We start from the raw sequence: 22,500 nt of genomic DNA on the forward strand, positions 1-22,500 counted from the left end.
TCGGTATTTCTCTTTTTTACCACAACAGATTTCTCTGTGTGAAATTCGGACTGCTCTCCCCAGGGAGAGCGCGTCGCTACACTACAGCGCCACCCATTTTTTTGGGGTAATTTTTCCTGTGTGCAGTTTTATTTGTTTTTCCTATCGACTAGTGGATTTTTCTGCAGAATTGTGCTGCCGTGGGTTCTTTTACGTGCGCTAAGTGCATGCCGCGCACGGGACCTCGGTTTATCGTCTCATCCGAATGACTAGCGTCCAGACCACCACTCATGGTCTAATGGAGGGGGAGAAAATATCGGTGGCTAAGCTGTGATTCGAACCAGCGCGCTCAGATTCTCTCACTTGCTATGCGGACGCGTTACCTCTAGGCCATCACTCCACTGCATATATATATATATATACAGAGAGAGAGAGAGAGAGAGAGAGAGAGAGAGAGAGAGAGAGAGATCGCACACTCCTCGTTTACCTTCTTCTTTTGGTCCATGTGAGTGTTTATAGACATAATCTTATCTGGATTATATTAGGCCTATATGCAAGTACTTGTAACACCTCCTCCCCACTAGACCACCACGCCCACACCTCGCTCTCATCCGGCTACCATGGCCCCCATGCCACACACAGTTTCGTTTTCGTTATTGTTACTGTATGTTTGGATTTTTTTGGTTTTGTTTTTGTTTTTTGCTTTTGTCAGCAGAAATCACACGTCAGCCATGATATCTTCGCTTTGTGTTTTGTTTTTTTGATTTGCGACGTGTTTAACGAAATTTCTTTTTTGTAAATACACCAACAGGGGGTAAGATTTCCCTGGGCATATACAGTTTCTCCTCCTCCTCCTCCTTCTTCTTCTTCTTCTTCTTCTTCTTCTTCTCCTCCTCCTCTTCCACCTTCTCCTTCTCCCTCTCCTCCTCCTCCTTCTTCTTCTTCTTCTCCTCCTCATCCTCCTCCTCTTCCACCTCCTCCTCCTCCCCCTCCCCTCCTCCTCCTCCTCCTCCTCCTTCTTCTTTTTGCATGTGTTGTGAAAATAGGAAGTTTCAATTTTGCAAATTGCTGCCCAAACTGGACAGACGGACTACGTGCAGCGATATGTCATTGAGTCTGGTTCTGGTCTGAGGCCAAAGAGATTCTCAGGATGGGGGTGGGGGGATGGGGGGAAGGGCGGGGGGGAGGAAGCGGGGACGAGGAAGGCAGAATTGCCTGTCAGGCCGCCAGCGTAGGAGGCTATACAGAAGAAGGTCAATCAGAAGTAAAGGCGCCTTTCTTGTTGCTAACGCCGGGAGGAGGGGGCGGGGTGACGTATGAAGGAAACGAAGAACTAACGCTTGTAGTAATTTGATTCAGGGAACATGACTCTAGATGTAGAAAAACAAAACAAAACAAAACAGCAACAACAACAAAAAACCGGAAGGGAACAAGATTGTGTGTTGGTTGACAGATGCTGTCCAGCTAAGTGCCAAAAACTCGAGTTGACTATAGTCTCCTCTATTCATCCTGCCACCCAAACTCAGCTGATATTTTGTCGGTAAAAGTGGAGCGTTCGACCAGTAGTAACATGTGTCCGCCAAGGAAACGAGATAATCTGAGCGCACAAGTTCGAATCTCACAGTCGCTAGTATTTTCTCCCCTTCCACTTGATTACCTTGAGTGGTGATCTGGACGATAGTTATACGGATATGACGATAAATCGATGTCCCGTGTGCAGCATGCACTTAGCGTACGTAAAGGAACCACGGCAACAAAAGGGTTGTTCCTGACAAAATGATGTAGAAAAAAACAACAAAAACTTCGATTCGAAAACAAGTAAAATAAAACTGCAGGCAGACAGACAGACAGACAGACAGACAGACAGACAAACAGAGAGAGAGAGAGAGAGAGAGAGAGAGAGATTGTGTGTGTGTGTGTGTGTGTGTGTGTGTGTGTGTATGTGTGTGTGTGTGTGTGTGTGTGTGTGTGTGTGTGTGTGTGTGTGTGTGTGTGTGTGACAGAGACAGAGACAGATAGAGTATGAGTGGATGTGTAAACAGTATTATCAATGAGCAGGAGCTACGCGCACACATGCACGCATGCACATTCATCATCGTTTTCGTGACAATGTGACTGGGATCCAGCCCACAGCATGGTGCACAAGCCACACTCCAGAAGACCAGAGGAGAGAAAGAAGGGTGTGAGGGAAAGGGGCAGAGAATTTGATTGCTGCCTACAAAGCTGTGTCGCGTATACATGTACATACACTGCGGTACAGAGCTGGAACCATATTACAAAAGATGTGAACATTGTTTCCTTTATTAATGAAATGCTAGAAAAAAATTGAAATAAAAATAAAAAAACGACCCCCACCCCCCAGTAAACACACACACACACACACACACACACACACAAACAAATAAACAAAAAAACCCAAAAAAACAACAACAACACCGTTGCAAGTCATTTCAGTACATATTTGATGCGTCATCAATTAACTCATTATCATCAGCATCATGTCTTTTTCTCTGATTGTCAGTGATTGTAAAATACAGCACTATACCGTTATTTACATTACCACTGTGATCGCTTTAAACCAAGCGATGCTTTTTTTTTAATCTTTTTATTTTTATTATTGTTCTTGCCAACCAAAAACGTGTTGTATTTTGTTGTTGGTGTTGTTTGTTTTTAGCCGTAACAATTAATCATGGCTAATCATTCTAGATTAGCTGCTGGAACAGAGGTATGAATTAGTTTTCTCCATTGTTTTTGTGTAGCAAAGAGAAATTGGTTCAATGCGTTAAACGGCTTAATGACAACCAGGAAAATTGGCTCATTCCCTCTAACCGCAATCAGCGCAAAATTGTCAGTTCCGAATCGGTTCCCACACATTACAAGAATAATGATGTTTCATGCCATGAATGGTTGATCACCACTAACTTATTATCACATTATGTGAGCTGTAATGACGGCACATCAGGAACACACACACACACACACACACACACACACACACACACACACACACACACACACACAAACTCGCGCCCGCGCGTATCTCACCACCAACACAACACAACACACACACACACACACACACACACACACACACACACACACATGCATGCATGTATGTATGTATGTATATATGTATCAATGAACAGAATACATCAAAATAAAAGAAAAGTCGCTTTGATTGTAAATCCGGGTAAACTTCAGAAGTTGTCTAAGAAACCTTAAAAAAAAATCATAAATGCTTTAGTAAAACGTTTCGACTGACTGGTAGAATAAACTTTGATTTTAAATTAGCTTGTCAGCAAATATGTAACAAGAAATGCATAATGTGGGTCCACAGTGTGCTGTTTTGTAGATGCTCTCTGTTACTTTGAATGTTCAATAATTATATGGGCTGTGCTATATCCATCTTCGATGATTACGAAGCATAATTATAATTTACAGCTGAAGTGTTTCGACTGATCATTACTGTGTTTTTTTTAATGTAACTTTTTTTGCGATAAGGTGATTACAATCACCAATTTGAGTTTCCAGTCGCGGCTAGTATTAAGCTAAATGGCAATGCGAGTCACAGATCTCACCTCTAACTTACAATTCTGGTTTCCATACAGGGGGGCAAACCGAGAACTTCCCCCTTCAGAACGTCAGAAGAACAGTCAGGTCATCACCCAGTCAGGGTATCGCCTATCCTCAGTCAGGACTTACCCCCTCGGAACGCCAGAAGAACAGTCATGACCTCCACCCCACCCCCCCACCCCGCCCCCAACCCTCTTCAGACAGCCTGGACCCCCCCCCCCCCCTCGGAACGCTATACGGACCTGCCATCCGGACAGACATCCAGGACTCCACACCCCCTCGATAAGATAAACGCAACCTTCATCGAACCAAGACCCAAGCTCTGGAGAACTTGACCTCATGAACGTTAGCGGATAGGTCGTTAAACTCAACTCTGCAAAGAGGCGAACGCAAATCCATCGCCATATTGAGTTACGCAGGACAGAGAGTGGTTTCCCTTGGCTATCAGTTGATAGAACCAGCAATCTGTTGGCTTTACAGCTCTCTGCTGATCCCACATGGGTAATGTTCCACGCCCGATTACTGTTCTTGATTGCATTTGTATCACATGAGCTGTAAACATGTCCTGCCGATACAGATGGTGGAGAGTGGGAAGATGTTTTACAGGGTCGATAGCTATACATGGTTCAGAGCGCTTTTATGCAGGACAGAACACACGCGTATGCTTTCGAGACAAGCAAGGAATCCATGAGCATGTAATCGTGCATATACGCTCCACACACACACACACACACACACACACACACACACACACACACACACACACACACACACTTCAATACTTCGAGTTATTTCTGTGTTAACGTTATGCTCTACCGGTGTATCGGTATACACGCACACACACACACACACACACACACACACACACACACACACACACACACACACATCTCAGATCTCAGAGTCATTAACAAATTTATAAAGCGAGAACATTTGGCAGTGCCAACAATTGAGGAGGAAGTCACACACACACACACACACACACACACACACACACACACACACACACACACACACACACACACACACACACACACACACACACACACACACACACACACACACACACACACACACACGCACACACATAAAATATCACCACGTATAATAGCAACAGTTCTGACACTTAAAACCACAGCACCATCACAACACACCCCTACATTATCCACTGACTATATCATTATGCAGACCACAGTCAACAGTAAAGGGCGATTATGAAGCTCACAATTCAATCCACGGTCCCAAAGCAGACAACGATACTTCTCCATCCCCAGCAAAACACAGATCCGCCATTATATCAGATGACCACAGGAAGCTCTCGGGTGATAATGGTGGCAACATATAGATCAGTTCCAGAGTTGTTTCTCACGGCCATCAGTTGTGTCAAGAGCTGGCATGAGGTTGATTTCTTCGCACTTCTTCGCTGCCGCCGCTTGCAGCAGGGTGATGTTTCACACGTCGATTACTGGCCCCTGGATTGCATTTGTATCGCTATGATCTACAGATAGGTTGTGGTGATACAGATGTTTCCATATTTACACACACACACACACACACACACACACACACACACACACACACACACACACACACACACACACACACACACACACACACACACACACACACACACACACACACTGGGCTATTTTTTCCTACAGGATCAATGACATGGAGAGTGTCTAATGTGCGCCATCGTATATATAGCTCATTGCCAGTTAGCGCTTAATGGGGCACCGATATCATCTGAAGGAAAGGGAAACACGCGCGCTACTACACACACACGCGCGTGCGCGCGCGCACGCGCACACACACACACACACACAAATGCAGGCATATATAGATACATAGATGCATACATACTTACGTACGCACGCGTGTGGATACTGAGATAGACAGCCAGAGACAGAGGCCAGAGACAGAGAATTCAGAGACACACGGGCAGCAGACCAGAGTGATACATATAAAGAAGCGCAGAGAGAGAGAGAGAGAGAGAGAGAGAGAGACAGAGAGACAGAGAGACAGAGATCGAAATCGAAATCGAAATCGTAATCGAAACTTTTCTTATTGAGGGAAAAGTAATAGGCCTATTTTCATCCGACCCTCGGATGGATACCCTTTGGATACAAATCAGGAAGCTGAAATCCACGGAATCAAGATTACTGTGGACAAGACTGTCATCACCATCTTAAACGTGTACTGCCCTCAAGACAAAGAGCTCTCTTTACAAAGAATGGACATACTATCAGAGAACTGCTTGGTAGTAGATGACTTTAACAGCCATCAACCTGTTGGGGTTACAGTGAGAATGACCGAAGAGGAGACGAAGTGGAGGATTGGCAGATAGATAGCAATCTGCTTCTGCTGAATGATCCAGAAGACCCACCAACCTTCTTCTCTCGCCGATGGCTCACCACGACCACCCCAGATCTTGCCTTTGCCACTGAAGACCTTGCCCCAAAAAACAGCAGGAAGGTACAAAGACAGTTGGCAGGCAGCGACCACAGACCAGTACCACTGGCCATCAATTTGCAGTATACACTAAGCGATACCAAGTTCTTTCCCAGATGGAATTACAAGTAGGCGGATTGGGAGATGTTCGCGGGCCTTTCTGACAAGTACTACAAGACCATCAAAATGGACGATTATAACATCAACAGAGCCACCAAAAACTTCAACCAAGCCACCCTGAAAGCAGCCTCGAAGGCAATTCCACGTGGCGCTCACAAGAACTACAGGCCATATTGGACGGAAGAGCTGCAGGAGCTTGAATATGAAGTGACAAGGACTAGAGAGGAGGTTGGAAACAACCCAGCACAAGAAAACAACATTACTTTCAAAGCCTGCACTGCCAAATACAGAAAGGCCTACATCCAAGCTGCATGAACAAGCTGGATGGAGAAGCAGAAAAGCTGAACCTTGACAGAGATGGCAACAAACTCTGGAAACTCACCAAAGCCACGAACAATGAAGAGACAAGGTCAGCGCCTGTCAAGCTTCAGAAAAACCAGGAGATGGTGACAGGGAGAGAGGCAGCAAGCTGCTTCATAGACAGCTATGAGCAGATCAGCAGCATCACTGTGTCAGAGGACAGAAAACAACAAGTCCATGATGAAATGGAGAATCATCAGGATGACCAAGACCAACCTGAATATACGGACAGGCCTTTCAAACTGAAGGAGTTTGAAGAAGCCGTAAAGTCTTTGCAGGACAAAAAATCTCCAGGTCCTGACAAAGTCACCAACGAAATGGTAAAACACCTTGGCACCAAAGCAAAGACCAAAACTCCTTGTTCTCTTCAACAACAGTTGGAAGACGGGGCATGTTCCACAGAGCTGGCGAGAAGCTGACATGGTGCCCATCCACAAGAAGGGCAAAGACAGAGCCAGGGGTTGATAGTTATCGCCCCATCAGCCTCACCAGCTGCGTGGGCAAGCTCCTAGAGCGTATGATCAACTCGCGCCTAGTTTGGCACCTGGAGAAGAACAACATCATCATTCCAGAGCAGGCAGACTTCTGCCAACATCATTCCACTGAAGGATCAAGTGACCTACATAGCCCAGAAGATCGAGGATGGCTTCCAGGACAAGCAGCATACACTGACGGTGTGGACAGACATGGAAAATGCATTCGACGAAGTCTGGAAGGATGGCCTCCGGAGGAAGTTCTAGAAGAGTGGTGTGACTGGCTGTATGTACCAGTGGATCTCGCAGTACCTGAACAATAGGAAGGCCCGAATTCCATGTCAACGAAGCATACAGTCGGAAGAAGACACTGAGAAAAGGAGTTCATCAAGGAGGTTTCCTCAGCCCTATACTACTCCTCGTCTTTATCAACGACATCGTCAAAGATATGCCACGCAAAGTCCAGGGAGCCATCTATGCAGATGATCTTGTCCTATGGTGCTCGGAAGAACACCTCACAACTGCCACCTATAGACTACAGCAGGCGCTGAATGTTCTCGAATGCTGGACAAAACAGTGGCTGGTGACAATCAATGCCCAAAAGACCACTTACACTGTTTTCAGCCTCTCACCCAAAGAACAGAAGGCCATCCTGCACATCAGTGAACAAACTCTGCTTGCTGAGAACAACCCCACGTACCTGGGAGTCACTTTTGACAAACGTCTGACGTGGAAGAAGCAAACAGATAAAGCAGAATCAAGAGCAACAATACGACTTGCCCTCATGAAGAAGCTGGCAGGAGCAACATTGGGCGCAGACAACACGACCCTCAGGAGGCTGTACACTGGTAGAGTCAGGCCAGTGTTGGAGTATGGCATAACTGCATGGGGCACTACGGCCAAGTCCAACTTTGAACGGATCAGCAAGGTTCAGAATCAAGCTACCCGTATCATCACAGGGGCCATGAGGACTACGCCAATTCAGGAGCTTGAAACCATCACAGAGCTCCAGCCCCTTGAGGACCGCAGAGACGCAAAACTCCTGACCCAGGCTGCCAAGTTCAAGAGGTTGCAAGGCCACCCCATGAAGGACAGACTGTCCCAGCCAACAAAAAGACGGCTGAAGAGAGGGAGCTCCGTACACCAGAACAGGATCCTAGAACGGCAACATCAGGATATCCTTGACCATGCCCCCAAAGTGATACCCCGGTGTCTTGCCGTCCCTGCAGAGAGCGAAGGAACTCCTCCCCTCATCCAGTGCAGCATCCCTGGTGTTGGCCCCAGAGATTCCCAAAGCGGCCCTGAAAGAACGTCCCTCACTCTTGAACACCTCCACACCCAGTTCCCCAAAGAGTTCTGGACTCATGTCTACACTGACGGCTCTGCGGCAGATACCATTCGGAACGAAGGGGCAGGAGTCCATGTTCAGTATCCAGGAGACAGAGAGACAGAGAAGAAAAGATCTCTCGCTACCGGCCTGTACTCCACCAATTACAGAGCCGAAGCAGAAGCCTTGAAAACAGTAGCAGCCCACATCGAGGTCAGCCCCTACGCCAGCCTCAACGTTGCCTTCCTGACCGACGCCCTTTCCATCTTGCAGGCCCTTTGGTCCAACAGAGATCCAGAACTCAACGATCTGTCCTCCTCTCTTGCCTCCCTCTGCACAAGTCACACAGTCACCCTACAGTGGATTCCCTCCCACTGCAACGTGCTTGGCAACGAGAACGCTGACACCCTGGCAGAGGAAGGCACTACGAAAAAGCAGATGGACAGGTCTACCAGCTACTCTGAATCCAGGACCATCTTTAAGGCCAAGCTGCAGAACAAGTGGAAGCAGCAGCATCCACGTCACAACAGAGCAGACTCGTCGAGGGCAGGTAGCCATTTTCAGGCTCAGGACAGGCCAAAACCGCCTGAAATACCACCTATACACGAAACTCCGTATCGGCGACTCAGAGCAGTGCCCATTCAGAACAGGCAGCCAGACAACAGAACATCTGCTGTAGTCCTGCCTGCTCCAACAAGCGCTCCGAAAGAAAACCTGACCCGACCCAATCCCAGCGGCCCGGAAGCTCTACGGAGGACTGGAGGACCTGCGACGTACTGCCGCTTCCGTCGAGGAGACGGGGGAATCCATCTTTTAAATGACGAACGAGACAACATCCTACTCTCGTAGGGAAAATATATAGATTAGCCGAGGAAATACAAGACAAAGTGGAGGAAAACTACATACACATCGCATGGCAACAACAAAAACAACAACAACAATAAATACATATACAAAAAAACCTACTCTCCACAAAACAACATTGCATACGTATGGCTGAAAGAGAGAGAGAGAGAGAGAGAGAGAGAGAGAGAGAGAGAGAGACAGAGACAGACAGACAGACAGACAGACAGAGACAGAGACAGAGACAGAGAGACAGAGAGAGACAGAGAGAGTCTTCTAACAGGAAGACATCCCTGACGTGATCTAAGTCCACCCACCCATAATGGAAAACAGCCAGACTGGCACACACACACACACACACACACACACACACACACACACACACACACACACACACACACACACACACACACACCACCCCCAAAAATCTCATTGAGTTTTGTCCACGATATACATTTGCTAGTTCTGTAAAAAAAAAAAAAAGCTCCAGTAGGCATTGGGACCATGCGCGCTTAATCTTCCGATCTGCTTAAAAAAAGAAAAGAAAAAAAAAGAAAAGAGAAAATAAAAAGAAGAAAAAAAAAGAAAGAAACTTCAGGGAAAAAGGAAGAGATGTACGTGTGTGTGTGTAGGAGGGGGTGGGTGGGTGAGTGAGTGAGTGTGTGTGTGTGTGTGTGTGTGTGTGTTTCCTTGTGTGTGTGTGCGTGCGTGCGTGTGCATTTCTCTCTCTCTCTCTCTCTCTCTCTCTCTCTCTCAGTGTGGAGAAGAAGATGTGGAGGCGGTGGGGGAGGGGGTCGGGGAGGTAGCGGATGTGATGGATGTGTCTGCGTCTTGTCTCCCTTGCCTACTTAGTGCTGATTAATCAGGTCAAGAGGGGGTCAGCGATTCCCATTTCGTGTGTGTGTGTGTGTGTGTGTGTGTGTTTGTGTGTTTGTTTGTTTGTTTGTGTGTGTGTATGCATGTATGTTTGGTGTTTTTCCATTTTCGCGAGTGTACGTGTGTGCATTTGCTTACCTGCCGCCTCATCTATTTGTTCGTTTGTCTTGATCATGAAGGTAAATACCTAGGCAAATGAATAAACAAGTAAATGCGTACATGGACATATAAATCAATACATGAATGCTGCTTAGCATCGATTGAAAAAGAAAATGCCACATCGTATATGTACATGCAGACACAGAGAGGCAAAGAGGCAGACACAGACATAAGTTGCCTTACATACATACATACATACATACATACATACATACATACAAACATACATACATATATTCCTACCTGCCTACACACATACCTACCTACCTACCTACTACCTACATGCATACATACATGCCTACATACATGCATACATACTTAATTACATGAATACATACGAACGTACACACACATCTAAACATACTATGTATACATACACATATACAGTTTAAATGCACACAATATTAAGCAAAGACAATCCAGCTAGACGGCTATTTATCTTTCTCATGTATGAATCTGCATGCCCGCAGGCCCGCTCATATACATCGAGATGTACAGCAGCAGACGCAGACAAATATACATACATACAAACAATTTATAAACACAGAATATGGATTTCAAAGTACCCCCGACTAGACGGTTCTTTCTTTTTCTCATTTATGATTTCTGCATTCCCGGCCAGACGACCGCGACGGAGTGACGCATGAGAGAAATGACGTGAGAGAGGAGGCCACGTTTTCGGGTCGTTGGGCGTCCTATCAGCTGCACTTGCACCCCTTCTATGGGAGGACAAAAAGCGCCCCACGAAACAACAATAACTGCCGCTGATTGCTTATCCATCGGAAGCCAACCTCCTTCGTGGCAAATATATCCGGGAACAAGATGAGAGGCAAACGAAATCGCCAACGTAATTCAGGTCCCCATGAAGTAGGGCTGTCTCGGTTCATGTCCGTAAAAAAAATGTGGAGCAAAAGACAGAGGGGTGTGAATGAAGTTTGCGCGAACCCCCCCCCCCCCCCCCCCCACACACACACACGCACACCCCACCCCAACCCAAAACATTTTGGGCGCGTGTTGGATCAACTGATAATTATCGCAAGACAAGAGAGAGAGAGAGAGAGAGAGAGAGGGAGAGAAGGAACTCGACAGAAAGAAACACAAGACAGGCAGACAAACGTAGGGATAGAAATATAGAGTATAATTCAGTCGACGCTCTTTCTTGTAAAATGACTGGTTGGTCTTTACACACCCATGTTTCACATATTTGCGATTTATTTCACATCAAGTGAGGTTTTCGTGGGAATGTTGGTTCATCTATAACGTCAGATAGTGCATCATTACCACCTAAATGTATTGCATTTTTGTTTACTGTATTTTTGGATGACAGAATTTGGCAGATAAAAACTGCTCCCCTGCAGTAAATACTAGTATGCGCTCAAACTGCATGCAATATATGTCTACAGAATCTTGATTAGGTCTCACATAAATGAACCTATCCTTAACACACGTGAGACAATTCATCTGCAAGGAAACCAAAATTCCTACAAAATGATTACATTTTCTACGTGCATTTAAAGAAAATCAAAACCTTAACTGATTTTTTCATACATAATTTTTATTATAATGCATTGTCTTGCTTTTTTGTAAGAACATAATGATTTATTCCTTTGTGTGGGCTGTCATCCTTTTTTTTTCATGTCCGAACACTAAACATATTTTTGCATATGATTGATAAATGGTCAATTTTCTCCCACATACCACAACCAGACGGTTCCTTTGAATGTATTTTGTCACTCGTGGTAAATGTCATCAGATACCGATTTCTAACTCGATGTCACTTTAAAGTGACCAGCCAGAAGATCAGTCGTTCACAAATAATCGTTTGTTCAAACCTTGCTGAGAAACATCGTGCACAACATTAGCTATGTCTAGACAGACTTTTACCCATGTTACTATGCAATGGATTGGGTGACATGGCTAGACGGTGCTTTAGGACTTGGTTTCAGTCTGAATCAAAATCGTGCGAGATATCATGGTAAAGACTGGAACAGATTCATTTCGTTTTGCTGCTGGATTTTTTTTTTTTACGCTGTGGCTGAAAGGTAGCATTTTGGGAACAGAGCCTCGGCGTGAAGTGTTGCTGATTGCTCTTATGTCTGGCATTAGTCCCCATTCCAGCAGTTGTGTGCCGGCCAGGGTGGGAAGTAAATGGGACTGTCTAGCCTTAACAAGTTTGTTGTTTCTGGGCTGGCTTAGTTTGTGTCCCCAGAACGCTAGCACTTCTATATAAAGAAGAGTGACCGAGAAGGGACGAAAAGCTCGGAAGCAAAAGGGGTTCTTTGTTTAGCTGAGACAACAAAGCTCCCAGAGGTGGTGAGAGCACTGGAGGTCTCACCTCATGAATTCTTAATCACAAGCCTGAAGCGAGGGACCCTTCATCTCTCCCTACCAGACTGACGTTTGACGAAAGAAAACACTTCGCGATGCCAATGATAAGATGACAAAGTTTGCCCCTCTTAGCATACAGACAATGCCCAAATAACCACAATTACCAACAAAAGCACTTTCCCAGTAAATATAGAGAAGTCACAGAAAATCACACACACACACACACACACACACACACACACACACACACACACACAGAGGGAGAGAGAGAGACAGAGGGAGGGAGAGAGAGAGGAGAGAAAGACAGACAGACAGACAGAGAGAGAGAGAGAGGCTGGGCAGCATGGATAATGTGTCAATGCATTTAAAAAAAAAAGAAATGTCTCTCTTGATAATATAAACATATACCAATATTTTGAGAGGTGAGTTATTTCTGAATAGCAACAAAAGCGATTGAGAACTCACCGCAGATATACGTAATTATAGTAGTTATACATCTAATGACATAAGGAGGCATAGTTAGCAATCGTTTGCAGGATACAAGATATTTCTGTATATTTGTAGTACCCCTGTGTTCACAATGGCTTTCTTTGTATCCCTTCACAACTTCTGGAGATAATCTGTCAAATGAGAAGGGAAAATTAGTGAGGCAAATTATGTGTATTTTGTGTTCTCCACGCAAGAATCATTGGCAACATCAATAGCGGAGATCTTAGATATAGCAATGGTAGCTGTATTCTCTCCATAAAATCATCAGATGAGGGGACTGATGCAGATGATAATAACAGCACCCCTTCTCCCATTTATATTTATTCGTCGCATAGAAATATTATCATGTCTCTGGTAGCGCATATTCGTGGATCTTCTAGCAATATCACAATGGTATTGGATTGGAATGAGTGTTTGAATCAAATATGTAGCACTTGAAGCTTGCAAAATACATACATTTAATCTGAGACTCGTCTTTTCCTAAGTACAGAGATAATGACAATCACAAAATCTTATGAGATTTTTATGAGAACAAGAGTAACTTGTATAACCTTGTGCATGGAACAGATTTTTTTTCCATATACCACAAATAGACGTTTGTTCGTTTGCTTGTTGTTTTTTTTTGTTTTTGTTTTTTTTTGTTTGTCTGTTTGTTGTTGTTTTGTTTGTTTTTGTTTTGTTGCTGCTTTTATGTCGTTAGCCGCTGCTGATTAATATCTATATGCATCCGGTTACAGGGCGAGGCGTTTACTTGTTGGCTTCATACAGACTGCAGGAGATTGTTCTTTCAAACCATGCCGAGAAATTCATTCAATGCTTGTTAAGAAACTTTATGATCAACATGTCCCGACGGTCTTTCTGCCCGTGTTACAATTTTATGGACAGGCCTCGCCAGTCTTCTTCTTCTTCATGAACTTGGTTTTAGTCTGAAGCAACATTGCAATCACGTAGACCTACAGGGGTAACGACTGGAGCCGATTCATTTTGGTTTGTCACTGGAGTCATTTACATTGTGGCTGAAAGGCGGTACTTTGTGAACACAGTTTCCCCATGATTACGTCTCTGTCTGGCGTTATCCAGTATTCCAGTAGTTGTGTACTGGAAGTAAATGGAAGTCGTCTGGCCACACCAAGTCAAGCTGTTTAAAGGCTGGCTCATTGTATGTCTTCTGGTTGATCACTTTCAGAAGAGAGACTGCGACGGAAAGGATAACCGAAGCATAATAGAACTTGGTAGATTGATTTTTTGTTTCTTCATATTTACAGGCGTTTTGTGTCGATGCTGGCTCATGCCCTCACTACTGTTTGATAATAGCAGTCAGGTAGGGATGAAACTTTGAGGACGCAAAGTATGTATATTGTGTGTCCTTTCGACAAGAGACAACAGTAATGGGTAAGATCTAAGGGGGAACAGAAGTAGATGTTTTTTCCTCCATAAAAACCCGTAAGGAAGAGCTTGATGCTTGTTGGTAGTTGAAGCACTCCTCTTTCCGGGTTCACTTTTCAGAAACTGCACGGACTGAACACACACACACACACACACACACACACACACACACACACACACACACACACACACACACACAAACGCGCGCGCGCAAATACACATATATACATACGCACACATACACACAAACACATAAAAACGCATATAAACACACATATACACACGCACGCATGCGCACTCTCACACGCAAGCACACGTTCATGTATAATAACTCATACACTACACAATTACCATTAATGGCAGCAACACGAGAGAGGGGGCTGGTTCCTGAGATGTAATCGCTAATCCTATTTCTTGATACTGGCAATCAAAACTTGTCTCTTAAAGCAGAACGATAGGTGTTCTTTTTGGAACATATCATCTCCAATAGCAGAACAAGTAGGTAGGTTGGGTTTTTTTTTGTTTTTTTTTTTTTCGGAACATATCCTCTCAGTTGAAGTGGTGCTGATTGTCAAGTGTTACTGATTTGTCTTTTCCTGTGACGTGCTGCAGAATTACTTAAAACGAACGCGTACAAAATCAATTCACTTCTCTTGTTCTTTGGTAGCTCAGTTTATTACGTTCCCTGAGACGCTTTTTTGGGATGACATTTTTGGCGGGAAGGGAAACGGAAGAGATGACAGCAACTTCCTTTCTACGTTAGAATTGGTGGTAACACTAACGATAAGGCTTTAATTACAAGCAGAATTTGTTTTATTTTAACAGACACAGACCGAGAGGCTAGCACAACCACTCTTCTTGTCATCTTCACTTTTTGCACAAAAATTGTAATTGATGGGCGGCATGACACGCTGTGAGCGTCTGATTGGCTGTCTGTCTGGCATAAGTCTCAGTATCAGGACTTGTATACATGAAGGAAATTAAACGGAGACACCTGTCCAATGAGGTCTTCTGTTTCCAGGTAGTTTCATGTTACGTCCTTAAGACATTTCTGAAAATAAGAAGCAAAGTGGAAGAAAAAGGTTTCAAGCGATTGCATTTCTGATGCAATAGTGTCACCTGTGCTAGAAGTTACAGTGGTAATTTTCTCTGCACGAATCCCCAAGAAAGAGTCTGATCAAATGGGTGGTTGGAGAACCATTGCTGGCCAGATCCATTTGCAATTAAAAAAAAAAAAAATGCTTTATAAGTGCTATATACTTATATAAGTGCTTTACCCAGCTCACGTGGGTATGCATGAGTACACCCACATCAACATTACAACCGCCAGAAACAACAGTGATATATTCCACTTTCCTGATCAAAAGTTAGAAAAATGAAAGACAGAAAGAGATGGAAATATGAAAACAGACGAGGAAAGAGACAAAGACAAACAAAATATTCATGAAGCACGAATATTTTGTTCATAATATCACACCTCAGAAATTTAAACGATAATTTCAGATAATTCTATACATTCTTACAGATGCATTCTTATATATATATATATATATATATATATATAAAGAGAGAGAGAGAGAGAGAGAGAGAGAGAGAGAGAGAGAGGAGAGAGATTCAAATCTTAATTCGTACGTAAATCAATGTAATTATCATCAAGCTGTGTTGGTTTTACTAGCAGGTAGCATCACTAGACGGTCCTTCTATTTCTCAGGGTCTGAATTCTACATGCCCAGACTACCGCGACGGAGTGACGCATAAGAGAAATGACGCGAAAGGGGCCACATTGTCAGGTCGTTGGGCGTCCTATCAGCTGCACTTGCACCTTTCTATGGGAGGACAAGAACGGCCCATGAAGCAACAATAACTGCGTTGATTGCTTATCTGTCACAAGGCAACCCTCTCTCCTGGCAAATATAGCAGGGGACAAGATGGGACGTAAACGAAGTCACCCAGGCAATTCAGGTCCCCTTGTGAGAGGGCCTTTCTCCGTTCCTGTCCGGAAAGGGGAGCAGAAGACAGGGAATATATTGAGAGAAGAGGGAGGGAGGGGACGGGGGGTGGGGGTGGGGCGAAAGACGTTCTTCTGTGTGTTTGGATCAAACGTTAATTACAGAGAACTGGATGGAGCGGAGGGGGCGGGGGAGGGGTGGGGTGGAGCTGGGGGGGGGGGGGGGTTGAAGAGAAAAAAGACAGTTGAAAGACGGACAGACAGACAGACAGGCGGGTGGAAAAGTGAGAGGGAGAGTGCAAGGTGAGCAACACTCATGCTTGCAGGATGACTAGCTGGTGGTTTCACTCAACATGCTTCATGTAATCTGTGATTTATTTCATGTCAGATACACTTTTCAGTGACACTTTGTATCATCTCTTACACCATCTTTTTCGTTTTAATCTTTGTTGTTGTTTTTTGTTGTTGTTTGGTTGGTTTTGTTTTTCGTTAATGTCATTTTTTATTGGTACAATTTCGCCAATAAGACACCCCATACTGTTGATTCTATTTTACACTCTGTACCTGGGCAGCATTTCTAGTTTCGATTAATTCTCTTCTGAAACAGAATAAAAATCTTAGCACGCAGTCACTTAGATACTGTGGAAACACTAACATGATTGGTGTATTTAATCAACGGTGTCTTCTTGTTATATAAATAGAAGGCAGAATGTTATTCAGATATAATGCTGAAACGTTGCTTCTTCTTTAAAAAACGGAACGTATATATATATATATATATATATATATATATATATATATATATGTGTGTGTGTGTGTGTGTGTGTGTGTGTGTGTGTGTGTGTGTGTGTGTGTGTATTGTGTAGCATTGAACATGACAGATATTTCAGATACTAGAAGCAGGTGGTTCGTCAGTCGCTTCTGATGAATATCATTAGATCCAGGAACCTGACGAGACTGTTCTTTAACCCCATTTGGAGCTATAGAGTGGCCAGATAATCAGGCGTTCATTCAAACCTTACTGAGAAACTCTACGTCTAGACAGTCTTTTACTCACGTTACTACTCTGCGGGTGGGTGACATGGCTAGACGGTCCTTTCGAGGAATTTGGTTTCAGTCTGAAGCAAAAATGTCCGCGAGGTATCAGACTGAAGACTGGGGCCGATTAGCTTTGTTTTTGCTGCTGGAGTCTTTACACCGTGGCTAAAAGGTGGCATTTTGCTAACACAGTCCCCACCCCCAACCCCCCTTCCCAGTGAAGTGCTGCTGATTGCTTCTCTGTCTGAAATTGTCTCCGTTCCAGTAGCTGTGTACAAGATGGTGTAGGAAGTAAATGAAGTTGAGTTGTCTGGTCCAAACAAGTTTGTTGTTTTTAGGCTGGCTCACTTTATGTCTCCTGAATAGTTCCACAGTGGAGTGGCTGAGGAGGGAAATGAAACCCCGTAGCAATAAATAAATAGATAAATAAATAACCAAAAAAAAAAAAAAAAAAGGAAAAAAGTACTCTGTGTAGTTGTGATACCAATAGTAGTAGAGATCATCGTTGCAGCAATAGTAATAAATCTCCCTCCTAATGAATTGTTTATTAAAAGAAATATGATACAGCATGAACTGGAATGGTTGTTACTCCTAGAGTCACTACTGATAAACTGCCGAACATGTTAGACTGCTATAATAATACGTCGTAAATATTACTTTATTATATTTAGTTATTTTGCTGCTGTTGTTGTTGTAGTTGTTGTTGTTGTTGCAACATCATCCACACCAATTCGGTGGCATTACACCTAAACCGCTCAAATGGACGAACCCCACCTCCCACCACAGACAAGCGCGCGCGCGCGCACGCACGCACGCACGCACGCACGCACACACACACACACACACACACACACACACACACACACACACACACAGAGCCATACCTAGGTTTATCCAATGCAGTTCCAGCACTGACAGTCCACAATGAGCTATCAACGTTAAGTCGTCAGGATGACACATGAGAGGAGAGACCCTGCGCTGCTGCCGGTTCACTCCCCTGGTGTTCAGCAATACCTATTTTTATTAATTCAATAAACACAGGACACTAATTTTCCAAGATATCTTATGATGATACTAATAACTTAGTCGTGGAGCAAGACTGAGTAAGCGTCTCCTTGGGTGAGGGGGGCGCCACCACTTCCCTTTCCCATGATAGTCCCCTGCGAATCTGCCGACAACAAATACTTTGGTAGGTCATTTTTCATTTTGCCCATCGCTCCTGGTGGAGCATAGGCCATCGACGACCCCTCGCCATCGCACTCTGTTCTGGGCTGTTCTGGCCATTCCAGTCCAGTTGGTCCCTTGCTGCTTCAGCTCTGCCTCGGTATCTCGCCTCCAGCTGTTGCGAGGCCGGCCTCTCTTCCTCTTTCCCTGCGGGTTCCAGGTCAGGGCTTGGCGTGTGATGCTGGACGCTGGCTTCCTGAGGGTGTGTCCGATCCAGCCCCACTTCCTCCGCAGTATCTGCTTGGCCACTGGTTCATGTCCCGCTCGCTCCCACAGATCTTCGTTTCGGATCTTCTCCTGCCATCGGATCTTGTAGATGCGCCTCAGACAGGTGAGTCTGAATCTTCTGCTGCATCGTCTGTGTTGTCCGCCATGTCTCGCATCCGTAGAGCAGAATTGACTTCACATTGGAGTTGAAGATGCGGAGTTTGGTTTTCATTCTGATTGCTCCAGATGCCCAGATGTTCTTGAGTATGATGAAAGCTGTTCTTGCCTTGCCGATTCTGGCTGTGACGTCTCGGTCCGTGCCTCCCTGTCGGTCAACCACGCTGTAGGACCTCACCACAAATATGGACACAAAGGTGAAATCGAACCTGAGGTGACCTTACCAGCACGGCATCAGAGGCCATACATTTTCGGAGCAATATATGTATCATATTTCAATATTTTACAATGCATAATTACAACGCTGCTATGGACATAGGTTGGGGACAACGTGACAAGGTTGTAGTCTACACTCCCTTTCGTAGAGATCCATGCTCGAGAGGTACAGAGGTACATGTGCGGTGTTGGTCAGGATGTTTTAACAATTCCAAAGACGCAGCCATGAAGTGGACGACCCTTGGCTGTGTGGTCCTAGTCTTTCCATTCTAATTTCATCTAAGTTCCAGGTAGGAAACGGCCGTGGGCTGAAAATTCCCTGTTCCTGATAGGGCTCGAACACGCGACGCTGATCATTTCTTCACACGAAGAGGGATAGAGCTAGCTAGCTAGATAGATAGATAGAGAGAGCGAGAGAGAGAGAGAGAGAGAGAGAGAGAGAGCGAGAGAGAGAGACCGAGACCGAGAGAGAGAGAGAGAGAGAGAGAGCGAGACAGAGAGAGACACAGAGAGAGTCAGACAGACAGACAGACAGACAGACAGACAGAGAGACAGAGATGGAGATACAGAGACAGACAGAGACGGAGACAGACAGACACAGAGTCAACGGCAGAGAGACAGAATATAGCTTTATGGTGATATTCTGGTCTAGTCTGTGTCATAAAAACCAATAACAAAAAAGAACAAAAGAAAAAAAGACTTTCTATCTTAAAGGAGGACACAGGAAGCGATTTGAAAGGACAACCACAACACCCGCAGTAGATAAGAGTATTGCCGGTTGTCTGTTTCTCTGTAAAGTGATGATGAGTATCTGTCTAAGTGACGCCAACTGTCATTACGGCAGCTGCGTACTGGACATGACGGAAATGGAGGTGAAGCAGTCTAGCCGTCACAAGCCTCTTGTTCTTAGGCTGGCTTAGTTTACTCCATCCCCCCCGGGGACAGTTCAGGGGAACAGAAGCGCTTCGTAGAAAGTGACAAGCGCCGCGAGAAGAAGATAGTACTTTGTGAGTTGCCACGTTGGAATTAGTGCTGAAAGGGGGTGGTAGAGCTCTTAAGTAGCTGGGGGTATTGGTTGTGTTATCTCCACATGAATCTTTTATGAACAGACAAATTCAGAGGTCGGTACAATCGCTCTTCTTACCATCTTCACTTTTTTTGTTATTGCTAAACTACCAAACATAGTGACAATTCTTTATCCAGTTTGTTTCACCTGCTTGGAGAGAGAGAGAGAGAGAGAGAGAGAGAGAGCGATGGGGTAAGGACTACAAGATGGGGTAGGGACTACAAGATGGTGTAGGGACTACAACAAGGCATCCATCCAGCTCCGAGGTTTACAAAAACCGAAAGGAATAACAAAGCTTTTCAAAAGACAGTGAAGCGGACGGTCGCTTCGCTTTTCTGACGAGTTCAAAGAAGAAAACTAAACGTTGTAGGTCTTCTAGAAGTGTGTGTCATAGCATGACCTGCGCAGTCGGGCTTTCACGAAAAACTGATGACAATACTCAACGAAAAGCTTCGTGCAAAGAATTGACTACAATTCAGACTTCATTTTATTCTTGACAGACTTCGTTGTGGAATAGATGACACAACCGGCTGGACTGCAATTCATTGCCTCCAGTTTGATCGACACAATGTCGTGAATTGTCAGGTCAATGACAACAACAACAACAAAAAGGAGTTGTATTATGCTGCTGTTGGGGGTAGTCACATTATAGCTGAAGGACAACACTTGGAAACCCATCATCCCAGTAACCTGCTGTTCACTGCTTTTCTGCCTAGCATCAGCTCCAGTTCCAGAAGCTTGGTACCTGCGCTACCTTACCGGTGAGTTCTCTTTCTCTTGTTTTCAAGCTGGCTCCATTTATTCCTTCAGAGTGCCTGCGGGGATGATTAACTGGGTGGGGAGGGAGGGGAATCTTGAGACAGCAAATCAGCATTTCATGTGAATAAATGATAACCGTTTGGACAATCCCAATAATTACAGCTTAATAAACAGCCCGATCTACAAGCACACCGACCGACCGACAGTCAGACAGACAGACAGAAAAAGAGAGATTTTAAAATGTTCATATAACGCATGCCTCTTCTCTGTAACGAATATTTGTATGCCAGCTTTGCGACACGCACATTCTCAATACGATAATACAAGCAGGTAATGTAGTTTTAATTTAACGATCGACTCCACGTGGATACCACTTTAGCAACAAACATCCTTTTAATCCTCAGCATTGACATCGTTCAAGAGTTTCGTGAAGTGGCTACAATGATCACATGTTGGTTCAACAATCAATGAACAGGTTTACACACAACACTGGTCGAGTCCAGGCAGTCTTTGTCATTTTTGTCCTACTCTCTGTAGGCTTGTTCACGGGTGACATGGAGAGACGGTCCTTTCACCTTTCAAGTTGGTGCAAAGCTATTATGAGATATCACGGTAAGGAATTGAAGCGATTCGTTTTTGCTTAGATACTGGGGTCTTTTACGCTGCAATTGATGGGCGGATTAAAGAACATAGCATTCCCGTGAAGTGTTGTTGATTGCTTGCCCGTCTTCACATTGGCCTCCATTTCAACCATTATGTACACAGCAGGGCGGGAAGTAAATGAAGCCAGCTGGTCGATGCAGGTCCATTGTTCTCTCAGGCCGGCTTAGTGCACGTGAACTTCGGCTGAACCAGATGAGAATGGAGGGAAAGCAAGCGAAAATAAACAAGCTCTCTGTGTGTCTGCACGTTGGACGTAATGGGTGCTGAAACTGCATTTTCCTTAGGTCCTTTCTTCACGTAATTCATCGTTTTTACACTTTCTCGAGCAGGTTCCACCATCACGCAGGACAATGGACCGTGTGAAGATCTGCTCACATCAGTTAAGAAAAGAAAACTACGTTGGGTATGGCCACATAACAGGACCCAATGGCTGTGCTAAAACAATCATCCAAGAAACTGTTTAAGGATCGAAATGTTGAGGTGGGGGGGAACAACAAAAAACGAAAAGAAAAGAACTGACAACATCACAGAATCGACATACAAACCATCTGCAGAGACATGCAACCAAAAAAACTTGGAGGAATCCGATTTTTTGTGCGGCACCCAAGTGACTCTCCACAGAGGTTGGGAGAAGAAGAAGAAGACGCTGAAATCCTATTAGCGTGCTCACAAAAACACGAAATTGTAAATCTCAACATTGCAGAATGAAACTTTCCAATGACTCTTCACAGAGTTAAGGAGGGAAAAGAAGAGGGAAAAACAGAGGACGCTATTGAATTACAAAGACACACAGAGTAGTGTTAGTGTTAGTGAGTGTGTGTGTGTGTGTGTGTGTGTG

The 22,500-nt window shown here is 44.6% G+C and overlaps 1 protein-coding gene across 1 annotated transcript in view; it reads right to left on the reverse strand.

Moving 5' to 3' along the window:
• Nucleotides 1-22,500, reverse strand: part of LOC143276209 (glutamate receptor ionotropic, NMDA 2B-like) — a 197,610-nt gene that overhangs the window by 172,158 nt on the left and 2,952 nt on the right. The gene's annotated exons all lie outside the window — the stretch shown is intronic.

The sequence above is a fragment of the Babylonia areolata genome, chromosome 1, assembly GCF_041734735.1.
Source record: "Babylonia areolata isolate BAREFJ2019XMU chromosome 1, ASM4173473v1, whole genome shotgun sequence".
NCBI classification, from domain to species: domain Eukaryota; kingdom Metazoa; phylum Mollusca; class Gastropoda; order Neogastropoda; family Buccinidae; genus Babylonia; species Babylonia areolata.